Source organism: Callithrix jacchus, chromosome 19 (genome assembly GCF_049354715.1).
Source record: "Callithrix jacchus isolate 240 chromosome 19, calJac240_pri, whole genome shotgun sequence".
NCBI lineage: Eukaryota > Metazoa > Chordata > Mammalia > Primates > Cebidae > Callithrix > Callithrix jacchus.
In genome coordinates, this window is record NC_133520.1 from 45,423,895 (window position 1) to 45,451,681 (window position 27,787).

Here is a 27,787-nt window from a genome sequence, read left to right on the forward strand (position 1 = left end):
ATGGTGCATGCCTGTAATCTCAGCTACTTGGGAGGCTGAGGTAAGAGGATTGCTTGAACCCAGGAGGCAGAGGTGGCAGTGAACTGAGATTGTGCCACTGCACTATAGCCTGGGTGACAGAGCAAGATTCCATCTCAAAAAAAAAAAAAAAGACAAACCTACATTTTTGGTCAACAACCTGTAAAATGGTGGCAATAAAAATTAAATAATTTGAAAGTGTTATACTATCTGGGAAAGGGATAAAGATGTTAAATGAATAAATATTGTTAATTTAAAGGTAGACATTAAAAATAAACGAAATAAAAACATATAATTTCTACGGCATCCATGAGTACACATCTTTCAGATCTTGCACATTTCCAACTGCAGGAAAAATGTTGACCAAGGGCCTTGGCTGCCATGCTTTGAAATGTATCACTTCATTTGCACAGAGGTCCAGGCTTGTTTCCGGGTGGTGACTGAGCAGCAAGAATACTGATACCAGGTGCAATCCTAAGAGACACGAGATTCCTCTAAAGGGAACTTTGGCTCAAGGACTTCCCACTGGCCTTGAAAAATCTTATAACTTACAATAAAATGTCTTATAATTGCACTGCAGTCCAAGACTTTTCTCACTGAGCCTTCCTTCCTCCCCTCTCCTCCATGGAGGTTGGACCTGTATCGGGTCTAACAGCTGTCCCAGTTTCCTCTGGCTCCCTTCCTGTTTTTCCAAATAAATACAGTCTTGGGACTTGATTTTTGTAGAACCTGAACTAACAGCAGTAGCACAAGTAACCCGTAAGAACAGGCACCGAGATGGAGTTCTGGGACAGATTCACCAGCCCCCTGTCCTGTGCGGTATGTGGGACATTGGCAATCTCTGGCACATGGTGGCTATGCAGCTGCTAAAGACGTCACTAGAGCTAACCTGATAAAACAGCCTGGTGTCCATGCCAGCTGTGATGGTGTCCACACCAGGACATTTTATCAGGTTAGCTCTGGTGATGTCTCTAGTAAAAATGTCCTGGTGTGGACACATCACACCTTGCAACAAACGCCCCTCCCCTGCCCCAGGTCTTCTCTTGGCTGCCAGGACAATAGGACAGCAATTAAGGAGATATCCCAGGAAGACCCAGCTAGGGAGGTGCTATGCTTGAAAAGGGGGGAAAGAGATTATATATGGAAGGTGCTGCAAGAATTAGCTATCACGGAGTGGAGCGATTCAGGGAGAGGTTTCTCTCCTGTAGGTCTCTTCTGAGTGACAGCCAATTTAAAGAGGAGTAAAAGTGCTGGAGTTGCCCTGGCAGATGGGAGAGGAAGGACTATGGAGGCTGAGGGGAGTAGGCACCCCAGCATGTACTGTGTGAGTCCAGAAAACTGAGCGAAGGATTATCCATGGAAGTTCCCAGAGGCCCCACCCAGAAGGCCATAAAGAATGCATGGAAGAGGGGTACCAGCATCACTCAACAGTGCAGCAGTGGGAGTTCTTCTCTGTAGGTTAAGAGTGATATAAGAAGAGGTCACAGAGCTGGGCTCATTAAAAATCCATTGGGATGATAGGACCCTAAAATAACAGGGTCCAAGTGGTAAAGCTCAATGAATGACCAGAAGCGGGTGCACCACAATTACCATAATGATCAACAAGCCAAGGGGCAGCCAAGGGGGCCTGACTCTCAGGGGACTGTGGAGATGGTTAGTAGAGTATAGTATCCATAGGGGCAAATGACAAGTGTGCCGCTCAACCTCTATGACCACAGAAAAGGGTAAGAGTGGGAAACAGGAGGCTGCGGGTGGCTGTTCTATAGAAAATCATGATTCCGGCTGGACACGGTGGCTCACGCCTGTAATGCCAGCACTCTGGGAGGCTGAGGTGGGGCAAATTACCAGGTCAGGAGTTTGAGACCAGCCTGGCCAACATGGTGAAACCCCATCTCTACTAAAGATACAAAAAATTAGCCAGGTGTGGTGGCAGATGCTTGTAGTCCCAGCTACTCGGGAGGCTGAGGCAGGAGAATCGCTTGAACCTGGGAGGCGGAGGTTGCATGAGCCGAGATCATGCCATTGCACTTCAGCCTGGGTAGCAGGGCAAGACTCATCTCAAAAAAAAAAGAAAAGAAAATCATGATTCCTTGATCAGTTCCCAGAACTGAGCCGATTTCAGATCCAGGACACTCCTGAGCAAAGGAGTTGCGTCCCTGTGAGGAAGGACCCTGAAACTTGGTAGCAAGAATCCACTGTAACACTTCCCCTAGTCCTTCTACAAAGAAACCTGAAGCCATTACTCACTGGACTGGACAGTTCAAAAGGGAAATAATCAGATGTTTTGAGGGCCCTGGGACACAGGATCTGAGGAGACAATGATTGCCAGAGACCCATGGCTTCCGCATGGCCACTTCCATTACTGTGGGAGCTTATACGGTTGGAAGTAATGGAATCCTAGCAAAAGTATAGCTTGTAGTGGGCAGTCACCCTCTCTCAGTACACAGCTGGGATTGACGCACTCAGGTATTTGAGGAATAAACCTCAGTTTTTTTAAAAATTTTGCCCATAAGGACACAGAAAGGTTGAAAGGAAAATTGTGGAAGTGCTGTGACAAATACTAACCACAAAGAGCTGAGAGATACTGACATTAATACAAAGCAAAGTACAAATTCAGGCAAAAAACATTACCAGAAAAGAGATAGCACCGAAAACCAGATTTAGTTTAACCAGGAAGATGAAAAACTCTAAACCTGTGTGTAGGAAACAAAAGTGTTTGAAAATACACAGGGTAAAAATGTCAGAAATGTAAGGAGAAATGGACATACCTTCCTATGAGTCTTTACTGTACCTTCTTGGTAACTGACAGAGAGAAGCAGACAAAATCAGGAAAGATACTGGGTATTTAATGAGTCAGTTTAAAACAATAAACAAGATAGAACACTGCATCTAACACTAGAACACTGTGTACTTATACATGTTGACCATCTTTTTGACCATAAAGCAAGTCTCAAAAAATGGAAAGGATTATTCTCATGCAGATAGTCTTCTTTTATGTAATCTTTATGTAATTAAGAAAGAACAGCAACTTTGGAAATTCCTTAAGTTTGGAAACGTAAAAACATACTTCTATCTAACTTCTGGGCCAATTAACTCCCAATAGAAAACCCTCCGTGGAAGAACAACTAAAGAACATTCTTCAGTAAGAAGAAAAATGTTAATCTGAAGGGCCTAGACACAGTGGCAAAAAGGGAAATTCATTAAATACAGTTATTAAATAAAAGTTAAATTCTTAAATGATTATGGTTTTTTGTTCCTAGAAGCTGATGACTAAAACTTGAGATAACAAGAAGATAAGGACAAAGTATTCGTTTCCTTGTCTAGGACAAGAAATAAAATAATTAGTAACTTTTGTCTTTGTTAGAAAACTCATGTTTTAAGTATAACTGCTAAAATACTAGATATAAAAATCAGTAAAGTCCAATCCAGAAAAGAGTTAAAAAAGGGAAATGAAGAAAACTTTCTTGTCCAGTAGGAGACAGGAAAGAAAAACTAAAAAGCAAAGGAGATAAAAAACCATTTGAGTATATACTAAGTTGGTAGCAATAAATAAAAATATATCAACAACAGGCCAGGCGTGGTGGCTCATGCCTGTAATCCCAGTACTTTGGGAGGCCAAGGTGGGCGGATCACGAGGTCAGGCATGCCAGACCAGCCTGGCCGATACGGTAAAACTCTGTCTCTACTAAAAATACGAAACTTAGCCAGGCATGGTGGCACACGCCTGTAGTCCCAGCTGCTCAGTAGGCTGAGGCAGAAGAATCACTTGAACCCAGGAGGTGGAGGTTGCAGTGAGCTAAGATCATGCCAGTGCACTCCAGCTTGGGTGACAGAGTGAGACTCTGTCTCGAAACAAAACAAATCAACAATCATAATAAATATAAAAGAATTTAAAACAACTATTACAGAAAGTCTATCAGGTTGAATATTAAAATAAAAACTCAGATTAAATAAACACTGCTTACAAATGACATGTATTAACCACAATAGCCTAGAAAAATAAAAATAAATAGATGGACAATATATGCCAGGGAAATGTGAAAAGAAAGCATGATGAAGTGTTAATCAATAGAGAATTGTAAGGCAAAGGGTATTAATGACAATAAACAGGGACACTGCATAATGATTAAAAAAGAACATTCAATCAAGATGATAAAGACCATATAGTTTTCAAGTATATTGTCTGAAAACATCACAAAATTAAAAGACAAAACAAACGTTCAGAATTATAGCAGAAGATTCTACAAATTAGTAATGACGTAGATTTGAAATTGATAAATAAATTTCATTTTAAAATATGCTGTATTTCACTTATTTAGCAAGTCACAGATTTAAAAAACAATATTTTATGTACCACTAAGAAAGATAACTAGTCCAATATGAAGATTCTTTAGAAGAGTTGTTCCCATATGCAAACCATAAACTGAGATACCAAAGGACTCACGTAAAAGAAAACGAGAAAGAAATTCCCATCCTGAAAGGGACAGTAAGGAAACGTGTTTCAACTCTGGCACTGGGGAAATAGACGAAACCAAAAAAAAGTTCCCTTGAAAATATGACTCATAAGCCACACAGAAGTCATGAAGCTTTTCCATCCGAATTCACAGTACCAGGCCCTATAAAAACAAAACAAAACCCTCTCAAGCTAAAGCAGGGAGTTTAATTAAAGTGGCTTCTGATTGATAGTGTCCTCAGTTGAAAAGCACATACAAATTCAAATCCTCTCTGGCAGAGGCTGACTTTAAATCAGGCCCACATCAATGAGAAGATGCTGTCCACTGTAAGACGTATCCCCGTCTCAGAGGTGTTAAAGGGTGAGAAAATATGCAGATGAGAATATATGTCATAGAAACACACACACGACAAACTGCTTCTTCTCAAGGACATACAAACATTTACTAAAACAGGTTCCACACTAGATCAGGAACGAATGTAATATGATTAACTGTAAATCAATAGGAAAATACCAGCAAAACAAACACAAAAACCCATGCATTTGAAACAGATACAGTAAATATACACATAAGTAACTCATCACAAAGTTATAATTGAACAACAATAAAATCTATTCCATATTTCAAAACCAGTGGGATAAAATTAGAGCAGAATTTAATGGCTAAGTTATAACTCTGAGTATATGATTTAAAAAAAAATTAAAAATAAATGAATTATTCATACAACTGACAGAGCCAGAAGAGTAGAGAGATAGAATGTAGAAATAAGAGAATATTAAAGAGCAGAAATTTGTGAAATAGAAAGCCAATAAACAAACTTAAAAAAAAAAAAAAAAAGGAGAGAGAGATAACAAACCAAAATTTCTGGTTCTTTCAAAGACCAATAGAATAGAGAAACATCCTAAAAGACTGGCCACAAAATCATAAGAGCAGGCAAGATGAAATAACAGAAATACCAACAAGGGCCGTAAGTACAGATGGAATGAGGAGAAGGCTGGCTACAAAGAATGGAGAGGGAGGCCAGGCACCTGATGGCTCATGCCTATAATCCCAGCACGTTGGGAGGCCGAGGCAGAAAGATCACTTGAAGCCAGGGGTTCAAGACCAGCCTGGCCAACATGGCAAAACTTCATCTCTACTAAAAATACAAAAATTAGCTAGTATCTGATTTTTGGTGGTGGCACGTCTGTAGTCCCAGTTACTCGGGAGGCTGAGGCATGAGAATCGCTTGAACCCTGGAGGTGGAGGTTGCAGTGAGCTAAGATCGCGCCACTGAACTCCAGTCTGGGTGCTAGAGCGAAACTGTCTTTCACACACACACACACACACACACACACACACACACACACACGAGAGGGAATGTACAGGCAAGGAACCACTTTTTGTTTCTTTGTTAAGTAATTATTTTATGATAATAACAAAATAAACGTATTAATGGCTACAAGGTAGAAGCTAAAATCAGTAGAGAAAAGGATCCAGAGGAGATATTTATGGGAGGCCCCCAGATTGGAGGTAGAAAAGGAGACTGGTGTATGCAGAAGAAGTTCACATACAGAAAGAGGAAGGGGCTCTGGTCTGCTGGATTTACTCTGTGAATTTAGGGTTGGGCAGGAAAATTGAGATGGAAAAGCAAAGAGGGAGAACAGAAGTGGAAGGAAGCAGGAGAAGCTGTGAAACAAGAATATTTGTGGGAAAGGTAACTTCCAAAAGGAATGTATCTGACGTGTGGCTGTGTTTCCAGGACAGGGATATATCTTAATAAACTTCGCAAGTCTTATAGCAACTATCACACGCTTATGCATATTAATCACTCAATAACTACTTACTGCAATGCGCTGCAAGCTTCAGGCCTACTTCTAATTTAATGCTTATCATCACTAACTTCTAGGTGTATTATGACTAATGCTTTCCTTAGAAGCTAAGTATCAAAGATGCTCACAGTATTGACTTTCCACATAGCACTCTGTGGAGGTGGTAATCTAGATATTACCAGATATTACAAGATATCTTATAATCTAGATATTACAAGAATCATCATACACATATGATAGATTACCAACATCAGGTCTCGGAGGTGTCCTTATTTTTAAAAGTTTTCTAGCCATTTTTTTCAGAATAGGGTGCTTTGTGGTCAATGCTATATAAGTTCTGCCAGGGTGCGTCAATGCTAAGGTTGTTTCTTAGGGAGATGACGGCATTTCTAATGCCAGAAATCTATTTGCAAATGCAATTTTCAGAAAGATGTATAAATCTATCCTAGACAACCATCTAGGTGCAGTGGCTTATGCCTGCAATCCCAGTACTTTGGGAGGCCAAGGAGGGCAGATCATGAGGTCAGGAGTTCGAGACAATCCTGGGCAACATGGTGAAAACCTGTCTCTACTAAAAATATAAAAATTAGCCAGGTGTGATGGCACACCTGTAGTCCCCTACTTGGGAGGTTGAGGCAGGAGAATTGCTTGAACCTGGGAGGTAGAGGTTGCAGTGAGCCAAGATTGTGCCACTGCACTGCAGCCTGGGCAACAGAGCAAGACTGTCTCAAAAAAAAAAAAAAAAAATCTATACTAAGCAACCAAGTTTTTCTGATATATGACAGATGTCCCACGTCTTAAAAAAAAAAAAAATCTTTACTATTACAGTTGGGTTTCACTTCTAGATATAAAACTGTCCCACTACAGTCAAAATAGATTTTTATAAGCTTACAGATACCATTTGTGTTTCTTTCATCTGTTTACAGTTTCATTGACACAATTAAAGGCAACAAAACACATATACTTGTAAAAACAGTATGAATATCTCATATTTACATGTTGCCATACAATTTACCAAGTATTTTAACATTGATTGCTAGTTTTATCCTTGGAAGGTTATTGGATGGTAGGAAGGGCAGAAACATGACAAGAAAAAAGGTACAAACTATTATTTGTCAGAACTGAATAGCAGCAAAACATCCCTACAAACACCAGTATTTTATTAATTTTGGCTTTAAAATTTTGTAATTGAATTCCAGGACTGCAAAGCAGACTATTACTCACAAAGCAGTCTGCTTTCATGGAGGCCTGAATTCCATTCTTGGCTCTGTGCTACCTCATTCTTCAACACTGGTGAAGTAATTTAACGGAATTGAAGTTCTCTCTCTTCATTTCCTCATCTGCAAAATGGGTGCTAAGAATGACCTTACCCATTCATCATAAGAACATGGGGAGAACGAGCCGGCTAAGGTCTCCAAATCCCTGCAGCCCCTCCTCATCTTAGACATAGATACAAAAGGCACAGACAATCCAATCTTAGCTTAGCTTCTGGAACATTAACAATCAGAACTATGACAAAACTCCCTTTCACACATGGTAGGCGCTCACCACAACCAAATCCACACAAACCTAAATTTCACCCTGGCGTAAATTCAAAGATGTGAAGCTAACAGAAGAAAATCATAATAATCACATATTTGGCATTTTGGAAATGTCCCTTCAGTGCTTGCACAAATCTCTGTTTCACTAGCCCAACAATATTTGTAAGATATTCCTGGCATGTTGAAAACTGCATAGCATTGCCATATTGAGTGGAATACCTTTTTTAATAAGAGTGAGCAAGGAGCCTCATGGTAGTTGTTAAGGCAGAAAACAAGCACTACCATAGAAGTATTGGCAAGCTAATTAGATTCCTTGGCATCCTAACAGTTTTGAAGACACGAATGCAGAGAAATTATTCTGCTTCTAGTCCAAATCTACAGGGCCCTCTCCTACAATGTCACAACATGAAAAGAAAATGTCACCAAGGAGACACTGCTGTAAGCCACTGAGGCACTCTGAGTTTCGATATTCTGTTGTCCAGCCTGAAGATGCCCCTCTATTTCTTTAATTGTCTGTACTCACGTTCTTTCTCACCCAAAGGGAACAAGCCCCTCTCTCAGTATAAATATAAGTTAGGATCTCTATTAGCCTTTCCTAAGCCAAATAAAGCCAACATATCTCAGAGGCCAAGATGTAGAAGCTGAGCTACAACATTTCATGATGACTTGGTCAACCTATTGGCACTAGCCACTAAAATAATTCTTCCCAGGATGCTCTTCAGTTCTTACATTACTCCTATGATCCTTTAGCCCACCCCTCCTCACTGGTAAGTATATAACTCCTTCCCAAGCCCAACTCCCTTCTTCTCCTTGCAACTCCACCCCCATGGATTGGAGTTCCATGAAAACCACCACTGACTGGCTCCACCAACTTCATTCCAAAGCCCTCTGGATTCCTTATTATATGGTTGGGGTGGGGGATATTTATACCCCATACTTTCCTTCTCTATTGTTTATTTGCTACATTTTCTTAATCAAAGCATGGCTTTCCCCAGGCACACTCACGTCATCCATGATGGTCTTCTCGGGGGCATTGTATTTCCCATCTCCTACCCTCCCAAATTCAGGCAATCAAGAAAGTGAGCCTCCCTAGTCCTTGTCCTCCAGTGCTGTTCCCAACCACTGTGTTCCCACAATCATGTCACACTTTTTTTTTAAGTTTCTGACGTCATTTACACTCGCTTGGCTGTTTCTATGATTCCACTTCCTCACTGCTGCTAGTTAGCTACATCACCATTTTCTTGTGTTTTGTGACTACAATAACTGCCTATCCTACAGGACAGATTTTCATCTCCGGTTATGGCCTTTGATACATGGATCTTCATGTGTAGCAACCAAAAGGGGTTTTAAAAAATGGATCACCTGTCTCCTTCTATATTCCATCCAATCTCTCCTCTTCTTTCCTTCTCCAAATACCTAATAAAAGTAGCTTATCCTCAGAGTTTCTGCTTCCTTATTTTCTTTAGCCTGTTACGATACAGGCTCTGACTCAACTACTCAAAGTGGGTCAAAATTCAAATAAAACAATTTTTGATAAAGGTGCATATTATCTTCCCATTAATATCACAAATTAATATTTTGTCTTTAGGTACACCCTGTAATTATTCTTGAGCTCTTCTGCTGCCCTCGCCTTACCTAGACCTCTCTAATGTAACACTCTCCTATTTCCCTTTTTTTCACTTCAATTATGTGATCCTTTTCCTCTAGCAGTAACTCAAATATGGCATTTCTCATGGCTTTGGTCTTAGGCTGCTGATCATCTGTGGACACCACCTCCTAAGGTGATCCTGTGGACTCTCTTTCTGCTTCTACCTGTTTATACTGAGGATGTACAAAGCTCACCCGCCTGCCATGTCACTCCTGAGCCTCACACTTGAACACTGAACCAAATACTCAGCACTTCTACATGGCTTTCTTATTACTCATCTCAAACTTGTCATTGTATCCTCATTGCAATTTTAGAAATGCTATATTAATCATCTGCATCAGGGCCCAGCATGGTAGCTTACACCTATAATCCAAGCACTTTGGGAGGCTGAGGGGGGCGGATCACAAGGGCAGGAGTTCGAGACCAGCCTGGCCAATATGGTGAAACCCTGTCTGTACTAAAATAAAAAAAAAAAAAAATTAGCTGGGCATAGTGATGCATGCCTGTAGTCCCAGCTACTCAGGAGGCTGAGGCAGAAGAATCGTTTGAATCCAGGAGGCAAAGGTTACAGTGAGCCAAGATCATGCCACTGCAGTCCAGCCTGGGCGACAGAGCAAGGCTCTGTCTAAAAAAAAAAAATAATCCACATCAGAAACCTAAGGATCATTTGAGACCAACTCCAGAACAGAAGGACACGGAGCTCCAAACAGAAAAAAATGTCCCAGCAGCGTAAACAAAAAGGCACACACCAACCCCTAAGTTCTGTGCTTTCACATCCACAGAGAGAACACTTAGTGCTCCTGAGAGGAAAGAAAAAACAGGTCAAACATAAGGAACAGGCAATAAAGATGTAGTCAGACTTTATAAAAGCAACTCTAAAGACTAGAAGACAATGAATCATTTAAAGAAAAATTACTTTCAAGTAGTATTCCATGTCTAGACCAACTATCAAATAAGTGTGAGGGAAGTGTTTTGAGAACTTGCATATCTGAAAATTTGTATTATATATCTCTTAGACAACCTTCCTAACTAAAAATTATAATACAAGGAGGGGAAGTAGAATAGGGACTAAGAGAGAGTGAGCTAAAAATTACATCAACCATTATCATAAATTAACAGGTAAGTGCTAAACTGATAAATAATGAAATAGCAGTACAAGTATATTACAGAAAACCATGGTAGAAAATATCAGAGAAAACAGATGAGAAAAATGTAAGCGAGGATAGGCTTGGGTGGGGCAGGAGACTGTTGCTTTTCGTTATCAGCCTTGTGGTGCTAATTGACTTTTTCAACTATGTCTACACTTATAACTTTGAGAGAGATAAAAGTTAATGAAAAGCGAAATGAACTGGAGAAGCAATAGACATGTGTAAAATGACCACAATAACAACATGCTTGGAAAAGCAGACAAGGTATTACTTAGAAAAAAGTAGCAGAAATGGAAGCAAATGTTCATATTCTGTGGCTGTGATGCTGACTAGAATCCAAACTCTAAATCCCATAAATTTCCCAATATCCTCTTCTAGTTAAAGTTTAAATTTCAACATTTACTTCCAAAATCCTCTTGGAATTTATTTGGTTGATGGTCTGAGGGAAAAATCTAGAAATCCAGATCCACGTCTAGATTACAGAAATCCAGATCTTACTTCTAGCAGAACCTTAGAATCCTAAGGTTGGGTTTGCCCCTCTGGATTTTTAAAGTTTCCTTCAACTTTTAAAATTTTATTGCAAATGGTCTCAATTTTGCAGCTCTCATTCATGTTCAGTTTTTCAGATCATTAGATTCACTCAGAGAAGAATTTCAAACAGAAAAGCTTATCAATAGGGTTTGCTTCTGATCTGGGACTTGATTTTATATTTTTGGATGGAATTAAGAAATTAGCAAAGAAGAAATGCTTGTATTTTTCCACATCTAGGTTTTATTTATTTTTAAATATCCACTAGCTATAAACGTTCTATTATTTTTCTGTACAATTATCTGGGAGATAGTATATTTCATGTTTTACTAACTTTGCTGTAAATATTTTAATTAACTTCACTGAATTTATTTGGCAATGAATGTTCAGCTTATTATACCTTAAGTAAGCTACCAAGTGTTGGATTTTGACATTTTCTTTAAAAAATTAGGTTTTTTTTTTTTTCCAAAACAGTACTAAAGTGGGTAATTATTTAAGGCTACTGATTTTTAAAACATTTTAATATAAAAATTATTTAGATATGTGTGTCTTTACACTGCTAGTACATTTTGATGCTGAAATACATAATAGGTTACTTTTAAAATGTCATTGTCTGATTCAATATAATATTTGCTGACTATAGATTTAGTAAACCAGTAAAGATATTCGTCACTATTTAATATCTTGCTATTTGTTTTCCTTATTATTTGGGTATTATCTAGTCTATTAAAATAATTCAATACAGGATAATTTATGGAGTTTACACAAACATTACAATGCTGAATAACTGTGCATGTATATGTTACTAGAAGGGACCGAAAAGACATTTGACTTCACTGCAGGTCCTTATAGTGGGAGTTCATATCTTGTAATCTATTAAAAAATAATTTCATATTTTCTACAGTTTTATTTACAAATAGCACTTTTAACAATACAAAAAGGCAATATGTCTTATGCAGATGTATACCCTAAGTATAGAGGTGCCTTTTAAAATTAAGTGAGGTCAGGCATAGTGGCTCATGCCTATAATTCCATCACTTTGGGAGGCCGAGGTGGGAGGACAGTTTGAGGTCAGGAGTTTGAGACCAGCCTGGCCAACGTGGTGAAACCCCATCTTTACTAAAATCCAAGAAAAATAACTGGGTGTGGTGGTGCATCCCTGTAGTCCCAGCTACTCAGGGGGCTGAGGCAGGAGAACTGCTTGAACCCAGGAGGTGGAGGTTGCAGTGAGCCAAAATCCTGCCACCACACTCCAGCCTGGGTGACAGAATGAGACTCTGTCACAAAAAAAAAAAGTAAAAAGTAAAAGAAAATGAAGTTGAAACTCTATAATTGCATATATGAGAACATGGCTTAGCCACTTAAAAAGGACACTTGATAAATATTTCAAATAGAGTTGAGAGGTTTGGGATATTATCTTAATTTATCCTTATTTATCCGGGAGCATATGGGATGTGACCGTAGTGAAAAGGAAAGATAAGTTGAATGAGTTTTGAAAACAATGAGTCTACATTCATTGTACGAATAGAAATTAGAAAGTCCTTAAACAGGCATGTCAACCTACAACACATGGTTTTTTTTTTCCTTCCCCCTAAGACATCACTGGGGAATCCTAGAGGCTTCAGGAGAAACTAAAAAATCTAAGTATTTTTTCTTTTCTTTTCTTTCTTCCTTTTTTTTTTTTTTTTTTTGAGACAGAGTCTGGCTCTGGAGTGCAGTGACATGATCTTGGCTCATTGCAACCTCCACCTCCCGGGTTCAAATGATTCTCCTGCCTCAGCCTCCTGAGTATCTGGCTCACTGCAACCTCCACCTCCTGGGTTCAAGTGATCCTCCTGCCTCAGCCTCCTGAGAATCTGGGATTACAGGCGCTTGCCACCACGCCCAGCTAATTTTTGTATTTTTAGTAGAGATGGGGTTTCACCATCTTGGCCAGGATGGTCTTGATCTCTTGACCTCCTGATCTGCCTGCCTTGGCCTCCCAAAGTGCTGGGATTACACGCATGTTGTCACTGTGCTCGGCCAGTATTTTTTATTTTACTTATACCAGCACCTTGATTCATAGTTTGAATATTTAAAAAACAATTTTTATGGGCACAGTGGCTCATGCCTGTAATCCCAGCACTTTGTGAGGCTGAGGCAGGCAGATCACAAGGTCAAGAGATCGAGACCATCCTGGCTAACATGGTGAAACCCCATTTCTACTAAAAATACAAAAAGCTGGGTGTGGTGGTGCACGCCTATAGTCCCAGCTACTGTGGAGGCTGAGGCAGAAGAATCGCTTGAACCCAGGAGGAGTAGGTTGCAGTGAGCTGACATTGCACCACTGTACTCCAGCCTGGAGACAGAGTGAGACTCTGTCTCAATAATAATAATAATAATAATAATAATAAATGACTTTATTGTTCTTATTTTAATGGATCTATATTTTAATTTCTCTAAATAAATGACTATGAAGTACCTATGTTACCAATATACTTTCAACTATCACTGAATGGTTGAAATAAAAATTAACTTTAAAATAGTAAAGTCTAAATTTCAGTTCATATAAGACACCATGGGATATGATACTTTACTGTATATTGAGTTACAAAACTCTAGAATAAAACAAGGGGAACAAGTAGCTATCACAATGTCTTTATTACATCCTCTTTCTAATTTCTCCCTTTTTTTCCTATTTATTGAAATTATTTTCTACTCCCTTTGTTCTTAATTGCCTTTTTCATTCTATGTTCTCTTTTTGGTAGAGTCTTAGACTTCAGAATCTACTTAAGACTTAGAAAAACTCAATGACTGAGTTTCTATATTCTGCTGTCTAGCCTGAAGATGCCCCTCTATTTCTTTAATTATCTTAAGATAACATACTTAAGACTTAGAGTAAATCAAGAATCTTTGGCCTAGTTTCTCAAATACTTCCTAGACCAAATAGTTTACAATTTTGAAAACTATTTCAAATATTCCTATTCTCTTTAAGTGCAATATCCTCAAATCAGAGAATTTTGATCAATCCATGAATTTTTCCCAGATAAACTCATGATTCACTGCTAACAATGTCAACACTACAAACAAAAACAACAAAAAAAGATTTTGTTAATTATTTTGTAAGAATATATTTTTATAACATTTAAAAATAACCCCTAGTCACCTTTGGGAGCTGTTTTAGTGGGTTAAATAGTATACCATGGAGTTTGGCAATTTTCTGGAAGAAGCATGCAAAATCTACATCTTTCATGCTAATCTAGGGTTTCATGTGCCAGTAATAACCTTTCTGTTTCAAAAATCAGTATAGATGCAAATTTCCATGCCACAGTATTATCAGAGGGATTAAAACATATTTTCATTGCAAATATGCTAATGTTTCTCCTTTAGAGACTCTGTGACCAGGAGTGGGAGCATGACCTTGATCTCACCCAGATGGGCTAATGTTTGGAGGAGGAGCAGGCAGGAGAGGAGCTGTGGAAAACCTTGGACCTTTGAAATAAACAGGTGCTTGAAAAGTAGAAAAATGCAAAAGGTAGAAAAAAAGTAGATAAAAGGGAAAAAATCTACATTAATTGTATGGTTACTCCATGGTTAGTTATGGTGTTAAGTAAAATGTCACATGATCATTGAATTCTCACAACAAATGAAGGAAGAATGAATTCGTCTGCTCTAGATCTTGCTTCCTCCGTCCTTGACACTCTGCTGATGTATGACTTCAATGAGGCAGGAATCAGTTATTTCCCTTCTCCAATCCTGATTACAACTTTGCAAGAAAGATGTAGCTGTAATTTCTACAATTCAAAGCCTGTAACTACATTGTCTTTCAGGACAAATGGTAAGGAAATCAGCCAAAACATTTTTTAAGGCTTCTTTTAAAGTTTATCCATATCTGATGCATGCCACAGTAGGCAACAAAAAATGAGATGATGAACATTTCGTGATGCAACGTTCTCACAATGAACAGAACTCATCTTTAAAAAGTTCACTCCATACTTTGGAAGGCCGAGACGGGCAGACCATGAGGTCAGGAGATTGAGACCATCCTGGCCAACATGGTGAAACCCCATCTCTACTAAAGATACAAAAATTAGCTGGGCATGGTGGCAAGTGACTGTAATCCCAGCTACTCAGGAGGCTGAGGCAGGAGAATAGCTTGAACCTGGGTGGTGGAGGTTGCAGTGAGTTGAGATTGTACTACTGCACTCCAGCCTGGCAACACAATGAGACTCCATCTCAAAAAAAAAAAAAAGTTTACTTAATATACACCAAACTATCTCTTTTCAAGATAGTTATATCTGTAAGCTTTATTGTTCCACTAGCCCTTCTCATCTCCCTAAAACGTTAACGTGCCATTTTTCTTCTTTACAGTGATCTTAGAAAACTTGCCTCAATGATAGCCCGGGCTGGGGTAGCTGGTATCCTCCATGAGCTTCTTTTACCTATCTAGGAACCAACCAGATTCATCCTTTTGAGAATCTGCATTAATACCCATGGAGAAAATTCAAACTAGAGTCATGAGTAGCAGATCCCTACAATAAACATCGAGTAACAATGATACCAAGTAATTATAGAGTGCTCGCTCTGAGCCTGGCACTGTTCTATTGCCTTCATTTTAGAAACAAGACAACGGAGATACAGAGGTTTCAATAACGTTCCCAAAGTCAGAAATCTTAAAAAGAAAATAAAAGGGGCTATAACCGGGATTTGAATGCCAGCATTGTAACTCAGAGCTGGGTCTCAACCGTGGCACTAGACCCCACCATGGGAGAGACCCTGTGCTTGCATCTGCCCCTTTCCCCCACTCTTGAGGCTGCTTACCCTTGCATGGGATCCTGGAGGCCTCTGAGAAATGCCTCTGGGGGTGTAATTTAATTTAATGTGGTCCTTTGTAACTTACAATCTTTTAAAGCCGATTTCCAATTCACCTCATAAAATACAGCTATAGACCAACAACTATTCCCTTTTCTCATGTTTTCATTCTCTTTAGAAAAAAATATTTTTCTTTCTCTTACAATAATCGTAGACTAATTTAACTATTGAGTTCTTCTGGAATCTCTGCTGTGCTTGAAGGGTATTTTGTCAAGATGAACACTCCTAATGGATTTGGAGCATGATGCTACAATTAAACACAATTTTTTTTTTTTTGAGATGGAGTTCCGCTCTTGTTATTCAGGCTGGAGTGCAGTGGCACAATATCAGCTCACTGCAACCTCCGCCTCCTGGGTTCATGCTATTCGCCTGCCCCAGCCTCCTGAGTAGCTGGGACTATAGGTGCATGCCATTGTGCCCCTGACAATTTTGTATTTTTAGGAGAGACCAGGTTTTTCCATGTTGGCCAGGCTGGTTTTGAACTCCTGACCTCAGGGGATCCGCCCTCCTCAGCCTCCCAACGTGCTGGGATTATAGGCATGAGCCACCGCACCTGGCCTAAATCCACTTGATAACCTAATTTATTAACCCTTATCCTTTCTACTTTCTATTTTTTAAAAATACAAAACAGTGGACAAAATAGTATATCCTTTCTTTCTGGTATTCTCTTCACCCGCTCCACCCCTTGTACGACTTGCATTTCAAGAGCACCGTGATTAGAATCCCCAGCAAATACCCAGTGATTTCATTCCTCTTCTTCTAGTTTTAGGACACAAAAGTTGAAGAGCTCTAATCTTTATTAACTTGGAGAACACAGCTTCTGGAGACAGTTTAGTCTGTTCTAGGCCAACAAATATTTTTAAATATTGGGGTGGGAAAGATCTCAAGTTTATACAACAGGAAAGCTTCCATTTTTACAATATAACGCTTCCAAAGGGCAGAAATTCTTTGATGTTTCTCTTATAATTATCAACCAAGACTGGAAGGAAACATATTAAAATACTCATAACCAGAAAATCCTGAAATCCTTCTATTTGAAATGCACTAACACTAACAAACAAATTTCATGAGCAATCTCCACCTCAGATTTTTATAACTTTCCAAGGCCAGAAAATCTGCAAAGGGTGTCATGGATTCCCTACTGTTGAAAGTCAATGGATTTTATAAAAAGTTGGATAATGTAACCACGGAAGAAAATCCATTTGTACAAAGAAAAGTGCTATATCTAAACTTAACACATGGCCTGAAAGTAAAAGGTGTGAAATCACAGCTTTCCACCTAGGAAGCCTTGCTCTTCTGGGCCTCCAGACAGTAAATCTTCTGGCAGGATTAGAAGTAGTTAACTAAGAAATCCAAATTGGGAAATAACAAACTCTAACTTTGTTTTACATTATCAATATTATTAAGGGAGTGATGTCATTGTTTGGGGCTTTTGCAAAGACATTCCATGTCACTTCAGTTTTAATACCAGGCTGGAGCCTGCCTGGTCAGCCAGTAGAAGCCAGATAAACACAGACCTGTAGTCTTTCTATTCATCTCCGAATAGTTACTCAGAAAGATTCTGGAAAATATGTCTATTATGAACTAAACATTTCACTTTTCATTTTATCCATGTGCCAGAAGTCCATTCCTTGGATAAACATTTTACAAACTGACACTCTAAAAGTCACTAAACATGATAAAGTATGTGTGCATCAGTTCAGAACTGATTAAATATTTTCTCTCCCATGACAAATGAATAGTTACATACTATATGAAACCAGTGGAAGCAACATTCCTTTTGCTTTCTTTCCCCCTTTTTGTCTTTATTTTGCACGAAAGATTAATTTTCCATTTCTACTCATTTGTTATGCAATCTTGGCTTTGCTAAAATACCATTCAAACAATATTACATGCAGAAATAGTATTTATTTTTTTAAATGTGTGATTTAAAGTTCTTTCACAAATGTGTGTTCTTCCATTATGATTTCTTGTCTTTTATTACTGGTTGTTTCCAATCACTTTGGTATTATTCAAGTGAGATGAGGGAGGAGAGGAAATCTAGTGTATTATCTTTAAGAACATTTTTTAAAAGATTCTATGAGATATGTTAGGTACATTTTTAAACTATACAGTTAAACCTTTATCACATGATAATGCCCAAATAAAGCAAATAACTTACTAATTCTCTAAGTTTAATTGTGCTATTTGCTTCCTTATTAAACAAATTGACTATCATCTTATGGTCTCATCAGAAGATTAGTTGTTGAATCTTTCTAGATGTCTTTAGCTGTTGGAGGAAGAAAAAGACTTCTAGTTTGAAACATGTGGCACAATCTAGGCTCACTGCAACCTCTGCTCCCTGGATTAGAGAGATTCTCTTGCCTCAACCTCCTGAGTAGCTGGGATTACAGGCACCTGCCACCACACCAGGCTAATTTTTTATTTTTAGTAGAGATGGAGTTCCACCATGTTGTTCAGGCTGGTCTCAAACTCCTGACTTCAGGTAATCTGCCTCTCTTGGCTCCCAAAGTGCTAGGATTACAGGCGTGAAGCACTGCACCCCACCATTTTTAAAGTTTTATATAAAAATTTCAATAGCATTCATGTCTTGTAGAAAAATACATACATCTTAAAATAAATGTTTTAATCTGTAGGAAAAGTCACAAACTTCCTAGATAAAAGTTGCTTTAAAATGACAGGAGTGGTCCATACACATTACTTTGTTTGGCATTGCTCACAGAGGGTGTGCACATTTCTCATCCTGATTTCCTTCAGCCAGAATGTCACCTTCATTGACTGACAAGGGTAAGCTTTCTAACTTGCAATAGAATTGTAATAGAATTGTAATCGAATTGCAATAGAACTGTAATAGAATTGCAATAGAATTCAAATCTCACTTTCAGTAATTTCTATCAGCTTTACTGATGCCAGAGTTAAATTTAGTGAAATCAAAGCAACTGACAGCTGGAACAAACTGTGTTTCTGAAACCTTTTCTTCTATGTCAAAAGCCAAATTCACCTGAATATATAGTTTTTACCCATAGAATTTAAAGAAATAGAAGAAAAAAATCTGAAGAAAAATTTCAAGTTAGCCATAGATTATTAAATAATAAAGCAGATTTTATAACTCCCAGTCTCATTATTTTTTAAAATTTAAATATACAGAAATAGACATTTATTAGACAAATGAAAAATTTCTACATTATCTGTCTATGAGCTGACATAGACATTAAGTGACTCTGTAGGAAATAAAAACAATCACATTTGGTCTGGTGATACTTTTCCATAATTGAAGAAAGCCGTGTATACTAATTAAAAATAAAATAGAAGCAGAAGCTGAAATAAACACACACAAGGGGGATGAAGCCAATCTTAACAACATTCTGCTGAAATCCGTCTTGTAATACAATATGATGGCTTGGCTTGCCCAATAAAATCATCTGAAGATGAGAATATATGCATCTGCTTTGCATTTGGGTTTTGGGTATGGTTCAAGACTCATCTGCCCAGCTGCCTTACTTTGTAGGAGAACCAAAGAGTCCAGTTACACTATTTCAAAGCTATACAGTTTTGCTCATGTGAAAAAGGAGCTCAAAGTTCCATTAATTTTGCTATTACTCTATAATCAATCCACTTCATAGATTAATAGCAAAAATGAATGAACAGAATTAGCACATTAAAAGCTATTATGCTAACAAATATGAAAAATGACCTGACTTGATTTCAAAACATACTAACCACTGTTTGTTTTTAATATTATTTATAGAAGACAATTCTAATTATTTTCTTGATAAAAGTTCAGCTTATCCATTTTAAATGGGCTAAGAGTCAAGACATTTAAAAAATGTACTAGAATGTAAAGACAAATGAGTATAATTCCTTTTAAAGCAAGCTGATAACATGTGTGTGTGAGCTTTACAAAATATTTTCACATGGATAAGCCTTCAAGAAAGACCTCTTAGGAGCCACACTCAAGAAGCTTTGCAAAGAACAAGATACTCCATTCTACATCCCTGGAGGATGAAAGGAAGGGGGAGGTTATATTCCCTTTTACAGACGATGAAGTGGAGGTCTGGGAACTTTCTGTGGTTTACTTGCTTGCAATTCCGGAGTGGCAGAGCTAGGCTAAGAGGAAATGTCAGCGTCCTGTCTACCACGCAACCCTGCCTTCTCTCATGATAACCTTGGTGAGCATATGGAATGCTAAATCGCCTCAAAAGTTTTGGGAAACTTCTCTTTCGGTACAGAAAAAGCTGTTCAGTCATTATATGATCCTTCTTTGATCCTCACGGGATCTGACAGCCTAACTCAGCTATGACAATTATCTCTAAATAACTCTCAGTCAATTTTAAAAATCAAAGCACAAAAACTTCTCAGCAATTTCTCAGTGGATCTCTTGCCATGGGTGCCAAGCTACAGCATCACTCAGATAAAAGCAGAATCCCTCCAGCGAACTCCCTGGATGAGGCATCTTTTGATATATTCATAGAAATGTAACTTGCCTGTGTACGTTCTGTCTCAGTGTGAAAGGGCTAAATAGAAGGCTGGAAAATTAAGGGCAATTTTGTGGGTACTTCTAAATCTTGCCTCCAAAATGAATTTCATCTGGTTTGTGACAATATGATATGTAGATCATGATAAGAATAACCTATAATAAAAATAAAAGGAGGAATAGGAGACAGGAAAAATGTATGCCTAAATTCATATGCCTGGCTCTCCTCTCCCTCTAGGCCTTGCCAAGACAACTGAAATATTTAGAGATAAAATACAATGAGGACCTGTATATGTGTTGTTCATTTGTATGTATGTACATATTTATCTATTTATGTATTTTGAGATGGGGGTCTCACTCTGTCACCCAGGCTGGAGTGCAGTGGTGCCACCTCAGCTCACTGCAACCTCTGCCTCTCAGGTTCAAGTGATTCCCCTGCTTCAGCCACCAGAGTAACTGGGATTACAGGCACATGCCACCATACCTGGCTAATTTTTAAATACTTTTAGAAGAGACAAGTTTTCACCATGTTGAACAGGCTGGTCTTGAACACCTGACCTCAGGCTATCTGCCTGCCTTGGCCTCTCAAAGTGCTGGGATTACAGGTGTGAACCGCCGTGCCCTCCCTGTGTATGTGTTTTGTTTCAACTTTTTTTCTGTGTGGTGTAGGGGAGGATGGAGAGTATAGATAGTTTTGGCCAATTCAAGCAAAAGAGGAGCTCCATAAAAAACTGAAGTTTTGGGTCCTAAAGAAATTTACATAGGGAGAGAGTGCATATGGTGAGCCACTGTTGAGGCTGGGGTGTCAGATAAAATTTCAAGGCCTCAAACCTGAGAACTTCTGCAGGAAGCCAGAGGTGGTGGGATGAGCAGTTCCAGCAGCCTGCTGACCCAGTGAGAAGCCATAGCCTCAGAGTAGGAGCTTGGGCCAGTGGAAGTCCCTGTCTTTGTGACCAGAGCGTCTGGATTAGAGCTCCTGTGGCAGCTTCCGTAAGACGCAGCAGGACACAATAGGTGGTGATTCCAGGGCCTTAGACTTGCCGTTCTTACCGTGATTTAGTAGATTTTCTTGGATGGATGACTCCCCATTTGCTGCATTCCCGTAGAACATTTTCTAGACGTGTTAAATAACTGTTTTATATGGTTTTCTCCAGTTTAACGGTTGTTGTGAAGAGAATTCATGCTAAAAGTCTCCCAAGCTCAGGTATTTTGGTAAATGGAAGGGAAGGAAATTTTGTAAAGCTCTTATGAAGCTGATGCTCTCCATACATATTTGACTCATTTAACCTACTTAATGAGTTAAGTCATGAACTGATCACCACATTTATAATGTGGACATTGTTACTGGTTTTTTTTTTTTTTTTTCCATAGATAAGGTCATGGATTCAAAAGCTGAGATAAATCTTTGGAGCCACCATGTCGGCAGTTTGGAGCCAGCACCAAAATACAGACCTGATTCCAAAATCTACCTTCCATAATCATGCCAGGCTTCCCAGTGCTGCGGTCCACGGAGACAGCGAGAAATGTGAAAACAAATAAATACATTGCCTGAGTCTGAAATCTGACTCTGGTTTCTAATTCTACCACTGAACTTTTTATAATTTCTGATTACAAAAATAATGTGAAAATAATACAGTGATTAACATCTATGGCTCTCTTGGGACTAAGCATCTGTCAGAGATCAGTTCATTTAATTCTCACCTACAAAGTAGATACTATTTTCCTGCGGTGATGGGACTGGTCTAAGGTCATAGAGCTATCGCATGTAAAAGGCAGGATCAGACGCAGAAGGCCAGAGGATCAGAGTGACACTGCTTTCCTGCATTGAATTACTACTGATTGTTGCCCCGGTTACATGGGACTGCTGAGAAAATGGCACAGGGACTCATTTCTTTGAAGAAACGTCAAATGTTCCACGTGATTCATTATTCTTACTTTTACTTCTGAATTTTGGAGTGCATTGTTTAATTATAAAAGATGGCTCTTTTACTAACACTTTTGTCATTCGCCAGTAAGTTTTTCATGCAACTCACGGAAATTTCTGATTTTATAATTCCAGGCCTTTGACCTCCGCTTTTGCCTTTCATAGAAACTGGTCAATTCTGTTTACTAGTTTGCTAAGACAATATTTTATATATCAAGCCAATAACTACTAAATATGTGATATCTGTTCAGAGAATATAAATGATGCTGCCAGCCAGTGTGTTGGCTCATGCCTGTAATCCCAGAACTTTGGGAGGCTGAGGCGGGCGGACCACCTGAGGCCAAAAGATTGAGACCAGCCTGGCCAACATGGCAAAACCCCATCTCTACTAAAAATAAAAAAATAAATAGCTGGATCTGGTGGCACACACAGGTAATTCTGGCTACTCGAGAGGCTGAGGAATGAGAATTGCCAGAACCTGGCAGGTGGAGATTGCAGTGAGCTGAGATGGCGCCACAGTCCTCCAGCCTGAGTGACAGAGCAAGACTCTGTTTCAAAAAAAAAAGAAGATCTTGCCTACTAGAGTAATGGCACACAACTTCTTTTTTTTTTTGAAAATCAAAAAACTCTTTATTCGTATTTTGTTGGGCCAAACATGGGAACAGTCATATAGTCTGCCTCCTCTTATGTTCTTTAAGAGATATTTGAAGCTGTGACACTCGAGTAAGGTCAAACAGAGAAACTTTTCTTTTTAGAGTGAGTCACTATATGGCCATACCACCCTGAACGTGCCTGATCTCATCTGATCTCGGAAGCTAAGCCCGGTTGGGCCTGGTTAGTACTTGGATGGGAGACAACTTCTTTAATAATCTTTTTCCTCAAGGCTGAAAAGGATTTTTAGAAATCGTAATAGTTAATTTTACGTGTCAACTTGGCTAGGTAATAGTGCCCATTTTGGGGACAAACACCAGTCTAAATGTTATTGTGAAAGCAGTTTTTAGGTGTGGTTAACTTTTGTTGTTGTTTTGAGATGGAGTCTCTGTTATGCAGGCTGGAGTGCAGTGGCATGACCTTGGCTCACTGCAACCTCTGCCTCCCGGTTTCAATTGATTCTTCTGCCTCAGCTTTCTGAATAGCTAGGATTACAGGCCTTCCCCCCCCCACCATACCCAAGCAATTTTTTTGTATTTTTAGTAGAGATGGGGTTTTGTCATGTTGGTCAGGCTGGTTGACCAGATTGGTCTCAAACTCCTGACCTCAGGTCATCTGCCTGTCTCTGCCTCCCAAAGTGCTGGGATTACAGGCATGAGCCTCTGTGCCGGGCCTATGTGTGGTTAACACGGAAATCACCAGGCACTGAATAAAGCAGATTCCGCTTTATAACATACTGGGTCTCCTCCAATCAGTTGAAGACCTCAATAGTCAGGTTCCGGAATATGCAAGAATTGGGCCTCTAGACTGCTTCAGACTCAAGACTGCAACATTACAAGGAACTTAAACAAATCAATAAGCAAAAAACAATCCAGTTAAAAAAGGCAAAGGATATACACAGACACTTCTCAAAAGAAGACATACAGGTGGCCAACAAACATGAAAAACTGCTCAACATTGCTCATCATCAGAGAAATGCAATCAAAATCACCATAAGATACTATCTCATACCAGTGAGAATGGCAATTATTAAAGTCAAAACATAACAGACGTTGGTGGGGCTGTGCAGAAAAGGGAATGTTTGTACATCATTGGTGGGAATGCAAAGTTGTTCAGCCTCTGTGGAAAGCAGTTTGGAGATTTCTCACTCCAAGAACTGAAAACAGAACTCTAATACCATTCGACTCAGCAATCCCACTACTGGGTATACACTCAAAGGAAAATAACTCATTCTGTAAAACACACACACACACACACACACACACACACACACACGTATGTTTATCACAGCACTATCCACAATAGCAGGTGCCCGTCAGCAGTGGATTGGCTAAAGAAAATGTGGCATACGTACATCATGGCATATGAATTATGTATAATGATTCATAAGCTATAAAATGAATGAAATCATGTTCTTTGAAGGAAACTCAGATGTCTCTGGAGACCATTATCATAAGTGAATTAATGCAAGAACAGAAAGCCAAATACTGCCTGTTCTCACTTACGAGTGGGAGCTAAACACTGATCACACATAGATGTAAAAATTGGAACAACAGACACTGAGGATTACTAAACAACGTAGGGGGAGCATGGGCTCAACAGCCACCCGTTGGGCACTATGCTCAGTACCTGTGTAAAGGGATCATTTAGACTCCAAACCTCAGTGTCATGCAAGATACCCACATAATAAACCTGCATGTGTACCCCTTAATCTAAAACAAAAGTTGAAATTTAAAATAAGAAAAAAAAAAGATTGCAAGATCAACTCCTACCGGAATTGTCAGCTTGCGCTAATTTTTTGGTTTTCCAGTGCATATAAAAGTTATGTTCACATTATACTATAGTCTATTAGGTATGCAACAGAATTATGTGCAAAATACAAAACACATACTTTATTACTAAAAAATGCTAATGGTTATCTAAGTCTTCCGTGTGACTCAATAACTTTTTGATGTTGACGACTATTGACTGACTGGAATGGTGGTGGCCGAAGGCTGGGGTGGCTGTGACAATTTCTTAAAATAAGATAATAATGAAATCTGCCACATCAATTCACTCTTTCACAAAAGATTTCTCTGTGGTATATGATGCCATTTGATAGCACTTTACTTTCTTTCAAAATTGGAGTAAATCCTCTCAAACCCTGCTGCTGCTCTGTCAACTACGTTTATGTAATATTCTAAATTCTTTGTTGTCATTTCAACAATGTTCACAGCATCTTGCCACGAGTAGATTCCATTTCAAGAAACTACTTTCCTTGCTCATTCATAAGCAGCAACTGCTCATCTGTTCAAGTTCTGCTATGAGATTGTAGCAATTCACTCACATCTTCAGACTCTACCTCAAATTCTCTATTTCTACCATATTTGCAGTTACTTTCTCCACTGATGTCTTGGAATCCTCAAAACCATCTGTGAGGATCAAAATGAACTTCCAAATTCCTGTTAATGTTGATATTTTGACCTGCTTCCATGAATTATGAATGTTATTGATTGCATATAGAATGGTGAATCCTTTCAGAAAGGTTTCAATTTACCTTACCTAGATCTGTTAGAGGAATCACTACCTATGGCAGCTATAGCCTTACCAAATGGATTTCTTAAATAATAAGACTTGAAAGTCAAAATTACTCCTTATCCATGAGCTACAAAATGAATGTTGTGTTAGCGAGTATCTAAACATGATTCTCTTTGTACATCTTCATCAGAGCTCTTGGGTGACCAAGTACATGGTTCATGAGATGTCATATATTGAAGGGAATATTTTCTTTTTTTCTGAGCAACGGGTCTCAACAGTGGGTTTAAAATATTCAGTACCCTATGCTATAAACAGATGAGCAGGCTTTGTCATTCCATTTATACAGCACAGGCAGAGGAGATTTGGCATAATTCCTAAGGGCCCTAGTATTTTCAGAATGGTGAATGCACATTGGCATCAACTGAAAGTTACCAGCTGCATTATCCCCTAACAAGACAGTCATCCTGCTTTCTGAAGCTTGATTTATTAAAAAATTAGCTAATTAATTAATTGAGAGTAAGTCTCACTCCGTCGCCCAGGCTGGAGTGCAATGGCACAATCTTGGCTCACTGCAATCTTTGCCTCCTGGGTTCAAGTGATTCTCCTGCCTTAGCTTTCCAAGTAGCTGGGATTACAGGCCTGCACCACCATGCCTGGCTAATTTTTGTATTTTTAGTAAAGATGGGGCTTCACCATGTTGGCCAGACTGGTCTCAAACTCCTGACCTCAGTTGATCTGCCTGCCTTGGCCTCCCAAAGTGCTGGGATTACAGGCATGAGCGACCGCACTCAGCCTTGTTCTCTGAAGTTCTAAAGTCAGGCATTGACTTCTCCTCTCTAGCTATGAAACTTCTAGATGGTATCTTCTTCCAATAGAAGATGTTTCATATGCACTGGAAGTATGTTGTTTAGCTACTTTCATCAATTATCTTAGCTAGATCTTCTGGGTAACTTGTTGTAGCTTCTCCGTCAGCACCTGTTGCTTCACTTTGCACTTTTTTGTTACAGAGAAGGTTTCTTACCTTAAACTTCATGACCCCACTTCCAATGGCCTCAAACTTTTCCTGTGTAGTTTCCTCTCCTATCTCAGGCTTCACAGAACTGAATAGAGTTAGGGTCTTGCTCTGGATTAGGCTTTGGTTTAACGGAATTGAAATCGGCACAATGGACCCACAGAACTGATGTTTATGATTTAATTTGAATAAACATAGAAATTGACGCTCCTAGTCTTGAAACTTGAGGAAGTTACATGTGCCTTTTTTGAGTTTCTTTCTCAGGAAACCAACCATCAGGCTTCCAAGATAGTATCAAGGAACTGAAACTTAGCAGATCACTGCATCTGGACAATGAGATACCAGACCCTTCACCCATTATGACTGCCCAATGCACCAGCTGCTTGCTGCTGACCACCTCCCCTTCCTTACCTCTCGCTAACTTCTGCTCTCCCACACATGGTTACATTTCTTCCCTGCCATATAAATCCCTCATTTTAGTCAGTCAGGGAGACGGATTTGAGACTGATCTCCCAGCGCCTTGGCTGCAGAAGCCAATTAAAGCCTTTGTCCCTGGCAATACTCATCTCAGTGACTGGCTTTCTGTGTGGCAAGTAGCAGTCCTAAACCAGACCCCTGGCATTTTGTTAGCAGAATATTGTGGATGGTTTGATCTTCTATTTAGACCACTAAAACTTTCCCCATACCAGCAAGAATGCTGTTTTGCTTTCTTAGCATTCATTGAATAGACTAATCAATTCCTTGAAATAGACTTTTAATTTCCTTCAAGAGCTGCTTCTTTGCATTCATAACTTGGCTGTTTGGCACTAGAGGTCTAGCTTTGGACCTATCTTGGCCTTTGATATACGTTCCTCATTAAGGTGAGTCATACCTAGTTTTTCTTTTAAAGTGAGAGATGTGTGACTCTTTCACTTGAATACTTAGAGGCCATTGTCAGGTAATTAATTGGCCTAATATTGTTGTTTCTCAGGGAACATGGAGACCTGAGGAGAGGGGAGAGGCAAAGGAACAGCTAGTTGATGGGGCAGTTAGAACATAGGATATTTTTATATTACGTTTGCCATCTTATATGGGTCAGGTCATGGTGTCCCAGAACAATTAAAATAGCAATATAGAAGATCAGTGATCACAGATCACCTGTAGTAACATAAGAAAAATAAAAAGTTTGAAATATTACGAGAATCACCAAAATGTAACACAGAGACATGAG

At 39.1% G+C, this 27,787-nt stretch overlaps 1 protein-coding gene across 8 annotated transcripts in view; it reads right to left on the reverse strand.

The window, feature by feature from the left end:
• FMN2 (formin 2) overlaps positions 1–27,787 on the reverse strand; it is a 398,830-nt gene that overhangs the window by 60,477 nt on the left and 310,566 nt on the right. The gene's annotated exons all lie outside the window — the stretch shown is intronic.